Raw genomic sequence first — 18,888 nt, 5'->3', positions numbered from 1 at the left:
TTTTATTTTAAATTGCTTTAGGACTCATGACCAATAGCAATCCAAAACTCATAATTCACCTGTACCGGCAACAGAATGGCCACAACCATGAGTCGGCAAGGAAGGGTCACTGGAAAAGACGGTGATGCCAGGGGGGGAAATGGAAGGCGGCTGGAAAAGCGGAAGGCCCAACAAGAGACAGAAAGGTTCAGTGAAGGAAACCACACCCTTCGGTTTGTAAGACCTGAAGAAGGCCCTTAATGGTGCGATGTTTTGGAAGGTACTAATTCATAGGATCCCCACCAGTCAGAAGCAATTTGACGGCCCATAATCTGTCTGATCTTTATCCAGACAGAGAAACTCCACATTTTAACGTGACAATACTTGCAAGCCCTTGTTTCTTCTCTCTGCCAGCATTTTGTTCACTTCTAGCCAAGGTGGCTCGATTTCAGCATCCTTCTCCTCATTACCATTAAACACATCAGGCCTCATGTTCTCAGGAGCCAGAGAAGGTCTGAGGAGAGTCAGCCTCATTACGAGCGATCTCCATTTTGGGCCTACAAATGTTCCAAAAAGGTTTTGTTTTTCAGCTTCATCCAAAGCTAAACAGAAGTTTCTCTGGCCCCCCACCTCCAGGACATCTGAGTCTACAGTTTAAGCGTTTCAATAAAGGCCACGTGGGAATCGGACCGGCTTCTCTCCCAGGATCAGCAGTCGGCAAGAGCCTCTTAGCCCTCTTAGCCCCGGGAACATGCGTCTCCGACAGATGGCCAAGGAAGATTAACGGCTGCAGGTAGCACAGCTGCTGGTTCGAACCATTTTGATCTTTTTATATCTTGCGCTCGTTTTGTTTCCGCATGGAATTGGCCCACTTGTCATGGAGAGCTGCAGGCAGAGCAGTGGCTGGTTCAAAGGAGGCCCTTCCCTTCAGATCTCAGGTGCATTGTTCCTGCGCGGCATCGGCCCAACAGGTTTTGGAGAGCCCCAAGGAATCCACTTTTACAAAATACTTTGCTAACCTTTTCAGCACAGTAAACCAGCTGCTTTTATTCCCTCTTGTCTGCTTTTGGTCTTTCTTCAATGCAACGTTTTAATACTTCCACTGCAAAAAATATAAAATGGGTTGTGGCTTAAGACAGCAGTGGCTGGACTGTGGCACTCCAATGTCCACAGGCTTTACCATGAGCCCCTGCCAGCACCTCCATGAGAATTGTAGTCCATAGACATCTGGAGAGCCACAGTTGATGATGTCATCTGGACTTCCCTCCCACTCCTAGTAAGTTCCCCAAGATCCCTCAATGGGTTGCCAAGAGGGGAATGGATGCCAACCTCCAGGTGAGGCCTGAAGACCTCCTGGAATAACAACTGTTCCCTAAACAAGAGATATATGTTCCTATGGCGGACATGGCTATTTTAGAACGTAAATTCTGAAACTGTGCCCTGTTCAGTTCCCTCTCCTCCCAAATTCCCTCTGATCTGAGGCTGCCGTCCTAAAATCTCCAGGAATATTCCAACCCAGAGTTGGCACCCATACTACTGCTGAAAGTGCCTCCCCCATTATTTTCTGAGACTCTTGCCTCCCAGGAGAAGCATTGGGGGAAGGGGGGGTATGCCATTTTGAGCTGTGGGAAGGAAAGAAGGCAAGACTGCCATACTCTGCATGCAAAAATAGCTCATTCTGTGTAAATGCTCCATTGGAAACAAGCTGTCATGAGAACTAGTTACTTGACTTATGATTTATGTTCCAAACATACTGAGTTTAATAGCCGTGAGTTTAATGCAAAGTAAATTGCTTCTGTAACAGTTAGCACTTCTCTTAACAGTTGCAACATTTAAAATTGCTAGTGCAATGTCGGGTTGCTTAATGAGACAACAAGGCATTAACCTGAGGACTGGGTATGTGTGCACATGCATGCACATTTGTACGCTGCACGCATAGGGCCTTAAAGGTCAGTATCAGAACCTTGGACCTGATCCAGAACTCCATCTGCAACCAGTGCAGCTGCTGGAGTGTAAGTCAAATATGTACCCTCCATGGGGTCCCCGTGCCACTGCATTTTGTACCAGCCGTACTTTCTGAATCAGGACCAAGGGTAGCTCCACATAGAGAGAGTTACAGAAATTTAACTTGGAGGTGACCTTCACATGCATTACTGTGGCTAGGTCTTCTGGGGCCAGATAGGGCATTAGTAGCATCACCTGGCACAGGTAGTGAAATGCCTGCCAAGCTACATTTGTGACCTGTGTTTCCATGGATGAGCAGCTGAGACTGACCATGAAATGGAGACAACAACCATCACCGGGTAAACATCATCCCATTTAGCCTCTTTTAACAGGGCTGGACATTTTGCCCTTCTGGATTGCTGGCAGCTCTATACAACATCAAATGAGCTCTCAGCTCGGCCGAAGTCTAAGCAATTAGCCTCTTCTAAGGGAAAGCCATCAAAAAGAGCAAGGGACCCTGCTCACTTCTTCAGGTCCAGTTTTCTTATAGCTATAGACAGACTGACATGTCTACCCATCTTGACCTAAAAAGAAGCCCAAGCTGGAACCTTTTGCCATGAAATGTTTGCTGATTTCATGTAGACCTGCTAACTGGGAAGGTGTTAACATTTCCTAAATTCGTTCAAAAAATATGCCAGCATCGAAGGTGCGGAAACGTTTGGAGAGCACCTGATGAACATGGCAAAAGTCATCCATTTTGACAATTGCCGGTCATCTGCTCTGAGACCATTTCCAAATTAGGAGACATACCTTGTTTTAGCCTCGCCTTGGTTTCTTCTGGATGCTGCAAGCCGACTCTGGTGTTTCTGCATTTGATCTTCTCTCCCCTCATTTCCCAGGCTGAAATTTGTGACAGATTTTCCACACTGAATCCAATGGAGGTGGCCTCCCATCATGCTTTGCTGCCTTACCCTTTTCAAAAAATGTGTTTTTTACAAAATGGTGCCTGCTTGCACCTTTGTTTGTGTTGCCCCCCCTTAATCCCATAATTCTGTGCCCTTGATTGCCTCCCCCACTTCTTCCCAATGTGTCCTGAATGTAATTTTTTAAAAAACCAACATCTCTGGGTTATAATGTTAATAACATTATAACACTAGTCTGCAAGACTGCTTTAAAAAACTGCAATGCAATCACCCCTTTTATTATTTAAAAAAGGTTGATTTTTTTGGAATGTAGGGAGGGAGGGGGGAAGGGAGGGGAGGGGGGATGGCAATGAAGAAAGGGGTGTGTCCAAAAAATTCAAAATGGTGGGTATGGGGAAAAAACCCAATAGCATGTATTTCTGCATTGGGCAGCCCCGATTGGGACCCTGTTAGACCCTGCTTGAAAAGATGAAATCAGGTTTTCTGGGGATTCCTTTGCTGTGGGGCAAGTGAGAGGGGCCATTAGGCACTGTGCCTGAATAAACAAATTGTAGTGCGGAAACGGAATGTGTGTGTGTAGCAAATGTAATGGGAGTGAGCCTGTGTTTGAGGCTGCAAAGTTCCAAATAGCTTTTGTGCAAGTGAAAGAATTTGGTCGTGATAGAGGCATAAATTTAACAGAGAGCTTTTTTGGCAGGGAGTTCAGCAAACTCTTGTGGGGAATTAATTCTCACCTGATTGATAAAATGGCAGGGAGTTTATTTCAGCAATCGTGTTGCCGGGCTTCATCTATCTCTTTGAAAGAGCGATGTCTCACGGGCCTGGTGGAGAAATCCGTCCTGCTTTTTTAAAATACTCTGACCACAGAAACAAAAAAACAAAACAAAAAATGATGAAATTATTCATCCAAACCGTTCTTCCCTTCGCCAAACCCCCCTCCCTCAATTTAATGTTTGGACATTTCAAATACATTACCCAATCAGTCACATTTATTATTAAAACTAATTGATAGCTGAACCTGCTTCCTAAAGGAATTTTAACTAGCCCCTTGGAATGTCACCAAATTGTAAAGGTCTGAGGGAAACGTTTTTAACCCCCCCCCAAAAAAAAGTTTTTAGCTTATTAAAAAGAGAGAGATTCCACACTAATGCAGTATTTGTTGTTTGTTTTAAATCCTCTATGGTTGACTGTGAGGAGACATTTTGCAACATTGTACTCTTGTGACTTTTACATGATCCCGACACGATCCAAATTCTGCATGATTGTGTCACTTCTGGGGTTTTTTGAAGCCTGAAGAATGTTTTAGGGATTTCTCTGTGATAAAAACATTGAGAAAGGCTGTTCTAAGGGGAAGGATAACCAGTTAAAATTAAACTATGAAGAAGAAGAAGAAGAAGAAGAAGAAGGAGAAGAAGGAGAAGAAGAAGAAGAAGAAGAAGAAGAAGAAGAAGAGAGTTCGTATATGCCGCTTTTCTCTACCCAAAGGTGTCTCAAAGCATCTTACAATCACCTTCCCTTTCCTCTCCCCACAACAGACACCCTGTGAGGTGGGTGAGGCTGAGAGATCCCTCATATTACTGCTCAGTCAGAATAGCTTGCCAGATTAGAAGTCTGCACTCCTAACCACTACACCAAATCAGTCATGACTCAAGCCAAGCAAAAACTTATTAACAAGATTAAAAGACTGTGGAAGGAATTTCCAAATATCCTGAAGTGATCTGTTTAGGGTTGCCAAGCTCCAAGTGGAGCTAGAAATTTGCTAGAGTTATACCTCCAGACTACAGAGATCTGTGTCCCTGCAGATGTCTGTTTTGGAAGGTTTTCTCTGTTGCTTTATACCCCACAGAGGTCTCTCCCACCTTTCCCAAGACTGATCCCCATATCTCCAGGATTTTCCCAACCCAGGGTTGGTGATGCTGGGTCTCTTCTAGATGTTAGAATATACAAGATCTGCAGTATGCATGATTCAAAATTATATGAAGGCTATCCTGCAGGGGGCATAGGAGGAGACGTGTATTTGGCAAAGTTAAATTAGGAACTTCCTGATATTTTTTTGAAAACAGTCTCCTCCTGTGTCCTGATTGGCTCTTTTGAAGACTTCTTGCTCCTTTGAGCAGACTTTCCCCCTGCTTGCCTCCAGAATGAATGCAGAACGACAAAATCTGAAATCCTTTATTGGCATAGAAACCTGTGTCTGAAATTTTAAAAATTGGGTAAATAAATATCAAAGACACAAATTGGATAAAATAGCAAAGGGATTTAGAAAGTGTATAGCAAAGTGCCCCTAACAATTGTCCTGATGCAGCTTCATGGCAACTTTCTATTATTTCAGGACTGGTATTATTCAAAAGGGAAGAAAACTTAAGAAGATCAGGAAGTCCCATCTGATTTATCAAAATGGGGCTTAAGTATTTTATACAATGCATCTGTGTAAAAAGGATGCTTTAAAAGCCATGCAAAATAGCTTCAGTGTTGCTTGCTTTACATCAGTGGTTCCCAAATCTTTTTGGGCTGCCACCACCTTGGCTCCCAGTCCAAACCACTAGTGCCCCCTACACACACACACAGATGAAAACACACCTGTTTCCTGGTATTAGGTCAATTGCAAATTCAAAACACACTAAATTGCCTACACTTCTTTTTTGGGTTATTGTGCAGTAGTCCTATTTTAGTCTGGAAAAAAATAAACAAGTTCTTTGTAAACGCTACATGTAAAAGTCACTGGGTCCTCATTGGGGAGAAATACAGATTGAGAAGGCAGAAGAATCCACATTCTTTTGCCATGGGGCAAAGAGGGCCTGAGTTGTGGGGGCCTGGGCCAAATTCCTTGCATGGAAAAGGTCTGCTTGGGCACAGATGGAGCTTTTACACTTTCCCTTTCTGATTCCCAGTCCAGCTGACCGAATCCTGGTGTTGAATACAGGGAGTCTTCTTGGCTGACTCTTGTTATTTCCACGAATGTCATTTCCCCCTACAAATAAACAATACATAAAAGCTCAAAAACCTACTTTTCCCCCTGGGGTGTAGACTGCAGCTAAATTTCTTTTGAGAACATTTTAGCTCCTAGCTCTTGGGGGGGGGGGTGAAGTTGTTATCTTTGGGAGAAGGGAAATTAAAACATTTGTTCCTGCATTTCTGTGTTGCTACTGATACTGCATTATTCACGCCTCCCCCCCCCCCCCAATCTGTTTCTTCGGCTGCAAGAAAATATTTCATATAATAAATGGGCCATATTTTCTTCACAAATTGATTATGCGGAAATAAAGTGAGAATTGCATCTCTAAATGATGATGGTGTTAAAATCTGGCTCCTCGTGATTAAGCAAGGTTACCAAACAGCTAAGAAAAAAGTGGAGAAGCACTTTAAGATTTAATCCTTTTTTTAAAAAAATGCCAAAGCCATAACCATTTCATCATATTACCCGAGCAGAATTGGTGTTTCAAAGCATTTTAGGAGGAAAATTGCTCAGCAGGGTTGCTATTGTTTTAAATGTCTTCCGTACATGGCCTCTTTCCCCCCAAATAATGCAGCTTTTTCAAGCATAGAAGGAACTAGATAATTTGTCAATATATTCTTTCCAGCAAATGCTAACTTGGGGGTGGAGTGGGGGGAACCAGACAACAAGCTGGAAGAAAATCATTCTCTTTCCCCAATAAGGTATTTTGCAAAGAATCCAAGGGCTTCTATTTGCTTATTTAAGCTGCCTGCAAGTCACATCTGCTTTACTCTAGAGTAATTGTATTTTCAAAATTGAGTTAGGAGTAAGTGGGTTGTAGATTGCACCTGTCAACCATATGAGACCATTGGTGGTGATCCATGTTCTTGTCCTAAAGCTAACATTCATGGCACACTGAAGGTGACAGGTATACCACCCTGTCAAAAATTCCAACTTTTATATGATTCAGCTATTCAGTAGTGAAGGAGGAAACAAGGGTTGTAGGATCCAGTCACCGCCCTCTTGAATAGTCAAGTGCTTGGATGTTGGTGGTGAAACCCCCCAGTTTTCTTTCTTTCTTTCTTTCTTTCTTTCTTTCTTTCTTTCTTTCTTTCTTTCTTTCTTTCTTTCTTTCTTTCTTTCTTTTTCTTCTTCTTCTTCTTCTTCTTCTTCTTCTTCTTCTTCTCTGACCCTAATGGAAAGGTGGCCACTCAGCTGAGCCGATGGGAACATTGCTCCAATATCCCGTCACCTCTCAGAGCAGGAAAGGAATGTTAGAGGGAAGCCGAGGCACAGATAGTTCAGGTCTTCTCAGGGCAGGCTTTCTCAACCAGGATTTGGTGGAACCCTGGGGTTTCTTGGCAGTCCTGAAAGTGTTTCCCAAATGGGTGGGAGTTGATTAATTGTGTATATATATTCTAAATTTGTTAAACATTTACTGGGTGATATGGCCATATATGGTCATGTCAACCTGCCCCACCCCGATGGCCAATGATGGGCCTGGAGGGGGTGGGAAGAGGAAGGGCCATGAGTGGACATGTACACAGCTATGCTTCCTAACCACATTTTGCATGATCACACCACTTCTAGGGTTTCTTGAAGCCTGAAGAATGTTTCAGGGGGTTCTCAATGGTAAAAATGTTGAGAAAGGTCACCTTAGGGGGACTGCAGTCATTGTTTGAACAGTAGCTCTGCCTGGTAGTGGGACAGAGTGGCTTCCCTCTGGAAGAGGACAGAGCTCCCAGTAGTTAGGCCTGTCTCTGGTGATGAGCAGACCTCATACCAGTGTGATTCTTAGGAACCGACAGGTGGTGGAATCCTGTGTGTGTGTGTGTGTGTGTGTGTGAGAGAGAGAGAGAGAGAGAGAGAGAGAGAAGATCTAATTTAGTGCCTAGTCACTGAAAGCCAGTTTGTACCTCCTGTGAGTGTTAAAGAGAATTCTAGTCACACTCTAGAGTAGGGGTAGTCAACCTGTGGTCCTTCTGATGTTCATGGACTACAATTACCAAATGCTGGCAGGGGCTCATGGGAATTGTAGTCCATGAACGTCTGGAGGACCAGCAGGGAATAAGGGGGTAGGTCTGGGTTACCAGATGCAAGCTGGGAAACTCCTGGCAATTTGGGGATGGCACCAAGGAGGACACGGACCTCAGTGGCATACAGTGCCATAGAGTCCAAAACATCAATTTTTTCAGGGTAACTGATCTCTGGGGATGAGCTGAAATTCCTGGAGATTCCCAGTTCCCACCTGGAGACTGGCATCCCTACTGTGCCAGTGATCTGTTCTTTAGAACCGATCTATAAATCAATAAATCTTCTTTGGGATTTGCATACAGGCTCCTCCCTCAGTTATCTCCATGTTCTTCTCACTCACCACAAAATTTACCTAAGGGCAGTGAACCAAAAGATGCTACACATCCTACCATAATAACATCTTGTAACTGAGGAGGCGGTTATATACAAAACATGTCAGGTTCCTGCAAATCATAAAAGACTTGTGGGTCCCCTCAGTTGGTAGGAAAAGCCTGTCTGTCAGTTTATTAAGCAATCACATTTGTGTCAAACCTTGCTATCCCCGATTCTGATAAGAGAATTAAGCATGTCCTTAAATCTTTCCCATTGGTATCGAATGCAACTTCTGAGCAGTTGGACTGAGTCTATGTAATTTTTGCTTCTAAACAGATTCTGTGTTGAATACCCACAGCAAAGTCCCAGTATGCGTTATTATAATGGTACATTCATGAATATGTATGTTTCAGAAAACCATTGCCCCCAAATGAGAAATACAAAAATCCAATAATTTTGTGCTTGAGCCAAGTGTGAAAGTCACGACATTAACTGTGAGGTATTCAAAGCAGGAAATTAAAAAGGAACCAGAATTTATATAAATCTGATTCTGTAATCCAGTTTTATGCATGTGAAGGATTACCTCATCTCTGTTTGTTTTAAAATTATGATGGATAACTTTTTCAAATGAACTTAGATGTACGGGCTTAACTGAGATAAGAAAAGCAGATTAGACGAAATCTGTTGTTATGCTGAATGATATTTTAGTTGCACAGAATTTAAAATTAAAATGTTATGATCTTACTCATCGAGTTTTACAAATGCAGACGGTCTGGGTTTGAGACATTTCTCCTCAATGGGGATACAAAGAAACTTACAGATAAAATTGCCAGATCCATCCATGTTGTGGGGGGGGGGGGTGTACTTTCTGGGAGCTTTCGGACATCCTGATGTCACCCAGAAGCAACATCAACACATCAGAGATATCAGGGTGTAATGCTCTGGCTTTTGGGCATAGCTCTGTGGTAGAATTTGCTTGAAACCATAGAGTTTTGCCCCCAAACCAGAGCATCTCCCCCAATGACTGTGGCATGCTGACATCATTTTCAGGTGACCGCAGCACATTACGTTAAAAAGTGATATTCTTCTGGGTTGGAGGAGATCAAATGGAGAGGTTGGAGGGACCAAAAGTGGGGGACCCCATCCTGGACCATTAGACTTGGCAAACCTGCTTACAATATTGTGTACCCCTCTTCCTACACAACAACCCTATTAGGGAGGTTAGGCTCAAAACAAGTAACAGGCCAAAGGACACCCAGTAAGTTTCCATGGCAGGGTGTGAATCTGAACCTGGCTATCCCAAATCCTAGCCCAGCCCCTCTAACTGTTACATTTCCCTGGTTCTCATATCACATAGCTGACTATTCACTTTATTTTAAATAGCACTTTCTAATTTCATATGTATTTAGTTCAGTGAAACATATTGAAGTCAACCAGTTGAGCCAATTCACAGCATTCCATCCTTTGTTCCCAGGATTCTGTCACATTCTAGGATGACGGACAAACCTAGAATTTACAGCTGCTGAAAGGAAATGACTTGGTACTCAGTGGCTCCAACTAAATTTTCATGGATTCCCAGCTGGGAAGCAGGTGCTTCCAAACTGTATTCAGATTCCAAATTCCTTGGGGTTTTGGTGCCTCTGGATATGGCTCTGCTTCATCCATCTTGATTCATCTATTTTGTTGATGGACAGCAATGGGATGGTGATATGAGAATACTGAGGCAAATTCTGCACAGGCGAAAAGAAAATGGGAGGGAAGGACTGAGTCTGCTGCACTCCCCCATTGGCTTTTCCCATTCACCCCCCTCTCAGAATTTATTCTCTGGCCCCAACTGTCAGAAAATATCTGGAGGGAGGCTGTTGCAAGCAAAGATATTCAGATATTTAAGCAGCAGAGGAATGTGTGCCTCAAGATCTATTCTCCCAAGCATCCATTTTCCTCAGGGACACTGATCACTGTAGTCTGGAGATGAGCTGTAATTCCAGGGGATACCCAGGTTCAACCTGGAGATTGGCATCCCTAGCCAAGAGCTATTACACCTGACTCCAATGCACAGCCTGCACAAGGATTCCTTTCTTCCCGGGTTTCCTCTTGCCCTAACAGCCATTACCGACTGTGGGAAAATATATTCCCAGGCATCGCTAGGGTTGCCAACCTTCTGGCGGTGCCTGGACCTGTTCCAATGTTACAAGTTATTTCCAAATCACACAGTCTCCCCCTGAGGAGAATTGCTGCTTTGCATGGTGGGGGTTCTGACAACTGAGATGAAATATTCCTTGTTTTGCTCAGACAAGTTACTGCACACACAAAAATGAAACTGACTTCTTATTTAACAAGCTTACAGCCATGCAGGCTGTAAACATGTAGCTTCTGGGGGCATGGCAGGGAGGTGTGGCCAGCTGGCATCGCATCTGGGGTTACTCAAAGCCTGAAGAATGTTTCAGGGATTTCTCAATAACCAAAAGACTGAGGAAAGCTGCCCTAAACAGCAAGATCATTGGAGATAAAAGAGCTGGTTTCTGCCCTCCTCTGTGATGTCACTATATGTGTGTCTATTGTAATGCATTTCTGGTATTCATTCCTATGAATGTGTTTTGTGTTTTGTGGCAGAACAGCAGTGGAGACATTACCGGACTTTAGTGACTAGATCCCATGGGAGACACTTGCTTTCTACACCCATCATGTACATGTGCTGCCATATGTTGTGGAGGAACAGGTACAAGCAAACTGACCCAGCCCCAGTTTCCACATTATCACCAGTTCATGCACAGATTCCCTATGACTAGGAACATTTGAAAAAGCAGTGTTCCTGATTTCAAGGACAAAGCTTATGCACTTAACTACACAGATTGTATGTCTGCAACCTGGCCTTTGTGCTTTGGGTGGGGGGGGGCAGGATCAGAGGGTGCATGCCCATCCCCCCTCTCTGTGCATTGAATTCAATGCACACAGTGTCAAGTGCCGAGGGTTAATTTCCCCTGGCGTGCAAAGTATGGAGGTTTTGGGCAGTTCTCTGAGGTCTCTGCAATTTGCTGGCCTCCCAACAACAAAAACACCACCAGTCACTATGATTGATACATCATTCACTAGTATAAGAAAGAAGACATCAATATAGAGGAATAGAGCTACTGAAGAGCCTCTTGTGGCGCAGAGTGGTAAGTCAGCCGACATGCTGTTTGAAGCTCTGACCATGAGGCTGGGAGTTCGATCCCAGCAGCCGGCTCAAGGTTGACTCAGCCTTCCATCCTTCCGAGGTCGGTAAAATGAGTACCCAGCTTGCTGGGGGGGGTAAACGGTAATGACTGGGGAAGACACTGGCAAACCACCCCGTATTGAGTCTGCCATGAAAACGCTAGAGGGCGTCACCCCAAGGGTAAGACATGACTCGGTGCTTGCACAGGGGATACCTTTACCTTTAGAGCTACTGAAGGACCCAAGCCATCAAATGTTTATGTGCCAGGGAGGTATAGAACTTTGAAAGCTCCTAGGGGTCTGCAGAATCTCAGTAACATAGGATTGGTTCAGCCATGTGGGGTCCCCAACTGTTAACTACAATTCTGAAACCAGGATTTGGTTCACAGATGATGGCTCACTTCGTGGTCTGCTCTAACAAAAGCGACTTTGATTGCAGGCCAAACATCTCCAGCCAGTGACAGCATGAAAGAGCAAGCTAGGATTAAGACAGGAAGTCTGGCACTGTGCAAATATTCAACAAATTCATAGTTAATAACTGGGACCTGAACATTGTTTCACATCCTGATCTGACAGAAACTAACTAACCACAGAGTGTGGAATAACCCACATTTGGACAATCATGCTAGTGAGCATCATGGTTTTGTGTTACATCTGAACTGAGCCACGCTGATGCTTAAAGTGTGTGTATTTGTGTGTCTGTTTTAGGGATTTGACAAAGCCCATAATTATTTGGCTCAGAATACAGCCTAGCTCATAACGCTCAGATTGAGTCAAATGTCAGTTTGCTGGGGGGAAAAAAATTCTGAATTGGCTCTCACTGCAAAATGAATTTCCGCACATGCTAAGAATGGGAGGTTATCTGATGTCTATTTTTTGCACTAGTCACAGATGCTAGTTGTAGCTCATAAAAACTTGTGCTCCAAACACTCAATGTGGAATGTATTTGCATAATGCAATTGCATTTGACTTCGGGGAGCGATGTTAAATTTTGCTTGCTTTAAGCGAAAATGAGCAACAAAACAGAGACTTGCAGGGGATAAAAATGCATGGAGAATCTTTGCATAGAGAACAACTGCTGGGCTAGAGCAAGCAATGTGTTGCTTGGTTTTGTTTTGGAGGGTCCCCCCCCCCCGGAATACCTCTGAGCTTGACCAGAGTTCTGTGGAGCAGGGGAAGTCAACCCGTGGTCCTCCAGATGTTCATGGACTACAATTCCCATAAAAATCATTAATGCTCAGCATGGTCAGCAGCAAAAGGAAACGTGGTCGCCAAAGGATCCGCTGGCTTGACACGATCAAAGCCGATGCAGGGATGACCATGTACCAACTAAAAGAAGCAGTTAGAGACAGGGGCACATGGCAAAGACTTTCCTATGGAATCACTGAGGGTCAAACACGACTGAACAGATAATATCACCATCAAGCTCTCAATAGAACCTGGCTCATAGTGGCTTGTGTCTCAATTCCTAACTAAGCAACTGTAGAAGGTATTCGTCTTGTATCTACTGATCCTCCATATTGTTCCATTGAGAACTCATATCCTGATATTTTGCTAATGCGGCTGAAGAAAGTAATGAAACAGGTTTGTTGGTATAGGAATCCTGTTCAGCATGCGTTTTTCCTCTGGATTTTTTCCTCTGGATTGCCAGGGATTGGCTAATTAACAGGATTTATAATTCTTGATTGACAATGTATTGTATTATTGTTTATGTATACATACAAATTGTTGTTTTTTTTGCTGTGATCTTTTCTGTGTGCTCCTGTTGTTTGAGGTTTGATTTGGCTGGTGTCATGGACCAGCCAGCTCCAGAGGAACTTAGTGACACAGATGACTCCTCTGCAGAGGTGCTTAGCATGATGCATAAAGGCAGAAAGCAAGGACGTGGCTGCATGGAAGGAATTTGTCTCTTTGTCACAGACCTTGCAGGTTGTGCTCTGGACTGATGTCCTTGTACCTGACCCCAGCCTGTATATTTGACACTATGCTTTTGGACTTAAAAGTGTGTGTTAAGTCTGGCTGGTATATGACCCTTGGAATTGTATTCTGATAAACTCTGATGTTGAAGAAGAGTTTGTTCTTATATGCAACTTTTCTCTTCCAAAAGGAGCCTCAAAGCGGCTTACATTCACCTTCCCTTTCCTCTCCCCACAACAGACACCGGGACGTAAGGCTGAGAGAGCCCTGATATTCCTGCCTAATCAGAACAGTTGGGTGGGCCCAAGGTTACCCAGCTGGCTGCATGTGGGGGAGTGGGGAATCAAACCCGGCTTGCCAAATTAGAAGTCCACACTCCTAACCACTACACCAAGCTGGCTCTTGAGTCAGCAGCTGAGAAACTCCCTATCTTGTAGCCTGCAATCAGGACAGCTTGGTTCTGGTTTTAGTGGAAGTCAAAACAAGCATCTCCTGTCTGTCATTCCCTACACAGGTATGACCTTCAACCTGTGAGCTGTCTGTATATTTGGTGGGGTGCCAGGAAGTTGTCAGTTACCTTCTCCTTAATACTTAACTTTCAATCTTGTATTTTCACTTCAACATGTAAGGTAACTGAAGGCAAACTGAAGCTGAAAACAACCCTTTAATAATGTATCATCGTTAAACACATTATGACATATTAATTGTTGCCATAATTATTTAATTTAAAAGTTCACACTTAATGGAATAAAACAAACAAACAAACAAAATATTCAACCTGGGAGGTGAGATTATGTCAAACGATGAATTCTAATTCAATCGTTTCACACTTAACTCTCCCTTTGAAGTTCTTTTCCTGGAGAAGAGTGACACATAGAATAGTATTTATATTTGTGGGTGCAAACATTTTAGCATAGCCTGACTATTGACTATGAATTATACATATTAGTAGATAAAAGCCAGGGAATTGTCAGTGGATACTGCAACAATATATTTTTTGTAAGCACTGAGTTGTATAAGAAACTAGTATCATTGCTTATTGCCTCTTGTGGCGCAGAGTGGTAAGGCAGCCATCTGAAAGCTTTGCCCATGCGGCTGGGAGTTCAATCCCAGCAGCCGGCTCAAGGTTGACTCAGCCTTCCATCCTTCCGAGGTCGGTAAAATGAGTACCCAGCTTGCTGGGGGGTAAATGGTAATGACTGGGGAAGGCACTGGCAAACCGCCTCGTATTGAGTCTGCCATGAAAACGCTGGAGGGCGTCACCCCAAGGTTCAGACATGACTCGGTGCTTGCACAGGGGATACCTTTACCTTTATCATTGCTTCTCCATATTTGAAAGGTGTGAGAAAACAAAAATGGATTTTTATGTAACAGGATGGTTGGGCAGATTTGGAGGAAAAGCAAACAAACTCATTTTTCAAATAATTTTAACTGTGTTCCAAATACTCCAGTTGCCTTTTGAAAGATTTTTTAAACCTCATTAAATCCATTTTTTACTTGATTTTTTAAAAAATACACTGTTGGTGTTTGCAAATGTCGATAACAGTGTAAAACCCATGTCAAAATGGTCCTTGTCAGGGGGGGGGGGAAATGTCAGCAGCACTCAGTGAAACCTGCTGTGTCTGTAATAACCTCCAATCTGACCAGGCTGCTGGTATTAAAAAGGATCTTCTTTGTCACTCAGTGGGTTTCTACTGTAAGATGGTCAGTCTTTGTGCTGATCATGAAATGATGGTGAAAAACAATCTTTGTAAGAACGAAACTACCCTGAGAAGCTAAGTGTAGTTTTTGTCACTGGAAGAGAAGATAGGGGGCAAAAATCTTATTTAAGCTAGTATGGTATAGTGGCTAAAACTGTTGAACAAGGATCTTTGCTCCCATGAGTTCAAATAGGCCTTCATCCATGAATCTGACTGGGTGACATTTGACCCATCATTTTGGATTGGAACCCTCTTGCTTTTGAACTCAGTTTCTACCAAATCTCTTCCTCACGGTAGCCTTCGTTTGATGTGGTTTTTGCCCACAAATTCTAGGATTTTCAGCATAGGCAATTTGGGGGGGGGGGGGGTCAAAAACGTCCCTTCCTCCCTCTTTAGTGTGAGGTTCCCACCCAATTCCCCAATAAATAAACCAGACCCTTGTAGCAACAAGGAAACCTTTATTGGTTAGCTTTAGAATCAGTTAAAGGCATACTTCAGGTCTTTGACAGAACTGCCAGCGTAGGTCAACATTTCTCTCCTTAAGATTCTAGGCCAGCCCGTCTCCAACTTGGCTACCTGTCCCCAGGCCTCTAGAGTCAAGGTGATCCCTCCTCAAACACCTAACCCACTAGTTGCCTATTATCATCAAAGGAAGCACAAAAGGCAAGACACTATATCCCAGTACAATTATTTGGTTTTATTATGATTTTAATGTAAATATTCAATTTATGCTGTTAGCTGCCTTGAGGTCTATTAATAGAGTACAGGTCTATTAAAATAATTAAAAAATGAAATAGTAAGAGGAGGCTACAGATTAGTTTTTCTTTTTTAAAATAACACCTCACTAATCCTGGAGCTTGCATGTCACATTTATATTGGCATGCAAGCAAACAGTCTTGAGAGATCCAGTTGCTAACAGCACGAATGACGACCAAACTTCTGACATTCTCTCTTCTAGGCATACTTTGACAGTTGTTATTTCAGGGTAGGCTATTTGCCCTTACAGTTACAGTGTTCTGCCAGTCATTTGTTCCCTTGAGTCTTTGTCTAAACCTGCTTTTTTCAACCTTTTGATCAGGGAGAAGCCCCAGAAAAAAATGTCCAGGTTTTGAGGAGCCCTGAAAGTGATGTCAGCTGGCCATGCCCCCTGCCACACACTCCAGACGTGACATGTCACTGGAAGTGGCATCATCACCTGTTTTAACAAGCAGACTCAGGAAGGAGGGGGGGAGAGACAGGAGGCAGTTGAAAGCAGGTGGTTGAAAGGTGCTCCACCCCTCTCTCAAGTGCAGAAGCCATGAAAGAGCTCACTCATGCTAAGGAGCAGGGAGGGGTGTAGTAGAAGTGGCCAGTTTCCTAGCTTGTGGCTGAGTCAATTAAGTTAGGAAGGGAAAGGCCATGGACCCCCTCCATAGCTTTCCACAGACTTCCACAGGAGTCTGCAGACCCCCGGTTAGAAATTGCTGGTCTAGAATGTCTGCCATTTCTTAACACTGTACAATGGCAATGCTCAAGGTGGAGGCCAGGTAGGAGAGCTCATTCTTGAATGTTATTCTCAGAAGGAATCAGCCTAATTGAATAGCAATCCTTCAACTCAAGGGAATGTAGCTCATCTGTTTGTAAACCCTCCTTAAGTCAGACTGGAAGGAACACAATCTAGCATTTGGCATCCCCACTCCTCTGGCCCCCCATGTCATTTGCTTGCCAGAGTCTATCCATTGGTCCATGTTCAGGTTTTATTATTACTATGTCACTAATATCTGTTTATTCCAAGTAGTCTGGATATATCTGATTCTCATTATGCACTTGGATTATTGCTAAAGGTAAAGGTAAAGGTATCCCCTGTGCAAGCACCGAGTCATGTCTGACTCTTGGGGTGATGCCCTCTAGCGTTTTCATGGCAGACTCAATACAGGGTGGTTTGCCAGTGCCTTCCCCAGTCATTACCGTTTACCCCCCAGCAAGCTGGGTACTCATTTTACCGACCTCGAAAGGATGGAAGGCTGAGTCAACCTTGAGCCGGTTGCTGGGATTGAACTCCCAGCCTCATGGGCAAAGCTTTCAGATGGCTGCCTTACCACTCTGCACCACATGAGGCTCTTTGGATTATTACTACTATGCCATTAAAGGTTTTTGAAATTTGAATTTGCCTGCCAGCGTGATTTTTAAGATGGGGGATGCTTGAGAGCAATTAATTAATCTTTTTTGTCCTTTTGCTGACAGATAAACTTTTTGGAATGAAGATGGGGTCTTTTTGCTCCAAAACGCTCAATTATTGTATGTGATATATCCCAAATTGGAAGGAATTTGTCCACAAGGACATTCAGAACCTATCAGGATAGTTCAACTGGGAATGCCCAACTGGGATTCCAGGATTCAGGGTTTGAAAATGTATATGCAGCATTTGCATTTGAAACTTCAGCCCATCTGTAGTGATTAACAATTAAGATATCAATAAATCATTAAAATGCAAGGAGATTCTTTTTAAAAAAAGATTGTATCAGAAACAAAATCTGATACCTTATAAAATGCTTTCAGTGGGGACTGCATCATAAAAGATGGATGTTTCTGCCTTTATGGTGAATGTTTGGCTACTCAGCAGCACTGATATACTGCATTTAATGACTCTTTTAATTAGAACCATTCTGGGAGAACGTCTAACTTACTTGGTGCTTCGGCACAGTCTTCTCAACGGCGCATGGAATTGTCACCTGAGGACACTTTTCTTCCTTCAAAAATACAATTTCTCACCATCATTATGTTTATCACTTGCCTTTAAAGCAGGCCTGTAGAGAGATTGGCTTTCCTAAAAGAAAAGATTCCCTGCATTTATTTGTTCGTTCCCTGTAATTTTAATTATAATAAAAAATGAAGCTGACTATACTTGAAGTTGTCCATTACTCTGACTGGCAGTGGCTCTGCAGAGGCTCAGGCTGATACCTTTCATATCTAGGGTTGAGAAATACCTGGAGACTTTTGGGGCGGAGCTGGGAGTAGTTGGGATTATTTATTTATTTAGATTTATATACCACCCTCCCCGAAAGCTCAGGACAGGGAGGGATCTCAAGGGAGTATCATGCTATGGAGTCCCCCTCCAAAGCAGCCATTTTCCCCACAAAGCTGATCTCTGTCACCTGGAGATGAACTGTAAAACCAGGAGGTCCCCAGGCCCACCTGGAGGATAGTATCCATCTTCTCATCTGTTTCTTCTAAAACAGGAAAGAAGGATCTTGTTAAGGGCCTGTCAGTCATGACTTACGTATAAAGGTTCTGTGGAAAGGAGCGCTGTGTGTAAAAGAGCAGCCTTGGGCTTGCTGAGGTAGCCTGTCTAGAGAAATGGGAATCAAATCTCCCTCTGGGGTTTATTTATTTTACTTGAAATTCAGCTAAAGAGTTGTTCCTCTCATTGGGGAAAACCTGCCAGAGGTAGTGTTTTTTTTTCCCCTTGGGCATGCAATGTAAAACCCACCATTCTTAGATAACCATTAATATTTTACATCAGCTGGGTGTTCACATTCAAAAGAAAGCATTTATTTGTGACACTTTTCCTTTTTACCTCACAATGATCAATTCACACTTGTGTGGTGTTATGCCCAGGCACAGAGTTTGTCCCCTTGGGCCTTTTAAAAACCCATAGGAAATCCAGTGCAGTAGGGTAGGTTGGCATTGTGATGGGGGTAAGTCCTATAGGGTGGTTCTACACCTGAGGAATCTGCCACAGTATCCATGACCTTAATTTGTAAATGAGGACTAAGGAAAGGCTGGAGAGGACTGCCACCATAGGAAATGTCTAATCCTGCATTCATCTTCTTTGTTGCTAAAGAGGAAGAAAGACTTCTCACACTAGGATATGCTTGTAACACACCCCTTTTATTGTGCTTCTAGAGCAGGCTTTCTCAACCAGGGTTTCATGAAACCCTACGGTTTCTTCACAGCCCTGGTACAGTTT

The 18,888-nt window shown here is 43.4% G+C and overlaps 1 long non-coding RNA gene across 3 annotated transcripts in view; it reads left to right on the top strand.

The window, feature by feature from the left end:
• LOC143818985 (uncharacterized) overlaps window positions 1-18,888 on the top strand; it is a 114,311-nt gene that overhangs the window by 80,561 nt on the left and 14,862 nt on the right. The window contains exons 3-4 of one of the 3 annotated variants that reach the window (XR_013224717.1): window positions 570-772; window positions 10,741-10,841. The exons of 1 other annotated variant lie outside the window; for it this stretch is intronic. This is a non-coding gene — a long non-coding RNA (uncharacterized LOC143818985). Of the gene's footprint in view, window positions 1-569; window positions 773-10,740; window positions 10,848-18,888 lie in introns of those variants that run through there. One more of the 3 variants, XR_013224718.1, reaches the window with a different exon arrangement.

The sequence above is a fragment of the Paroedura picta genome, chromosome 10 (assembly GCF_049243985.1).
Source record: "Paroedura picta isolate Pp20150507F chromosome 10, Ppicta_v3.0, whole genome shotgun sequence".
NCBI classification, from domain to species: domain Eukaryota; kingdom Metazoa; phylum Chordata; class Lepidosauria; order Squamata; family Gekkonidae; genus Paroedura; species Paroedura picta.
This window is presented reverse-complemented; position numbering and strand designations above follow the sequence as displayed.